This window comes from Colobus angolensis, unplaced genomic scaffold (assembly GCF_000951035.1).
Source record: "Colobus angolensis palliatus isolate OR3802 unplaced genomic scaffold, Cang.pa_1.0 Scaffold48, whole genome shotgun sequence".
In the NCBI taxonomy this organism is placed as follows: domain Eukaryota; kingdom Metazoa; phylum Chordata; class Mammalia; order Primates; family Cercopithecidae; genus Colobus; species Colobus angolensis.
Window position 1 is genome coordinate 7,971,873 of NW_012118265.1, and position 1,427 is coordinate 7,973,299.

The window sequence follows — 1,427 nt, forward strand, 5'->3', positions numbered from 1 at the left end:
ATGGAGTCTTACTCTGGCTCGAGGGCAGTGGCGCGATCTTGGCTCACTGCAATCTCCGCCTCCTGGGTTCAGGCGGTTCTCCTGCCTCAGCCTCCCGAGTAGCTGGGATTACAGGCGCCCGCCACCACACCTGGCTAATTTTTTGTATTTTTAGTAGAGACGGGGTTTCACCGTGTTAGCCAGGATGATCTCTATCTCCTGACCTCGTGGTCCGCCCACCTCGGCCTCCCAAAGTGCTGGGATTACAGGCATGAGCCACCGCACCCGGCACCCCTTTCTCTTCTATCAGTCCCTGAGCTGATGGTCAGAAAAAATCAACATCAGCATAAGAAACGGAAGTCAGAAACCTGATGGTATCCATGCTTTTAGATTTAACCAAACCCATTGTAGAAGGAACACCTACACGTTTAAAAGTAATTGCTGCTTTTTGTTCCACATATCTTAGTTGACCTTTTTCTCTTGGTTGATGAAAACATATACAAATCCCTGTCCAGCTCTACCTGTGCATCCAGAGCGATGGATATAGGACTCAACATCCTGAGCAGGAGAATGTTGAATCACCAGGTCTACTTCAGGAATGTGCAAACTATGGGCAGCCACATTGGTTGCCACCAAAACTTTAAAACTATCTTCTCTGAAGTCTTTTCGTGTAATTTCTCTTTGTGACTGTGCAATATCCCCATGTAAACACTGGGCATTCTGTTTTATATGTGGATTCATGGCCATTTCAGTTACATTCTTCTTGTTCTCACAGAAAATAATAGCCCTCCCCTCAGACCCACTGTAGACTTGAAGGACATCTCCAATAACTGCTGGCCTCTGAGACCAATGACACTGAATGACCAAGCATTCCACAGTAGTTGCAGCCTTTTGAGTCATTTTTCCAACAAGGTCAACCTGTTCATATCTGGATTTCATGTAATTTTTTTGCAATTTTGCATACCCACTGTGGGCAAGTTGCAGAAAAAAGTAAAGTCTGAGGATTGTCTTCAGAATCAGTTTTGTAGGATTCGTGAATCATATATTCAACTTGCTCATCAAAACCTGAATCTAACATTTGATCCACTTCATCAAGCATAACGTGGTGCAGTTTAGAAAGATCCAATCAGCCACTCTGCAGATGGTTTTTGATATGACCAGGGGTTCCAACCAAGATGTCAATACCATTTTGCATATGATTAATTGGGCTTTGATATAGTGTTCCACCATAAAAAGACGCCACGCTGAGTTTCCTAGTTTTATCTTTGAAGTCTTTGGCTACTTGGTTTGCCAGTTCCCTAGTTGGAGCCAAAACAAGTACCTTTGGTGAGCAGCTTTTTAAAAATTGTTTCTTAATTTCTTTGGAGTCTTTCAATCAAAGGGATGGCAAAAAAAAAAAAAAAAAGACAGGCCATCAAAACCTCTGTAAATACTGGCATGCAAAGGAA

The 1,427-nt window shown here is 43.1% G+C and overlaps 1 protein-coding gene and 1 pseudogene across 1 annotated transcript in view; both read right to left on the reverse strand.

Moving 5' to 3' along the window:
• The window catches only part of GPR149 (G protein-coupled receptor 149), a 94,833-nt gene that overhangs the window by 20,558 nt on the left and 72,848 nt on the right, over window positions 1–1,427 (reverse strand). The window lies entirely within an intron of this gene.
• LOC105523935 overlaps window positions 1–1,427 on the reverse strand; it is a 4,053-nt pseudogene that overhangs the window by 732 nt on the left and 1,894 nt on the right.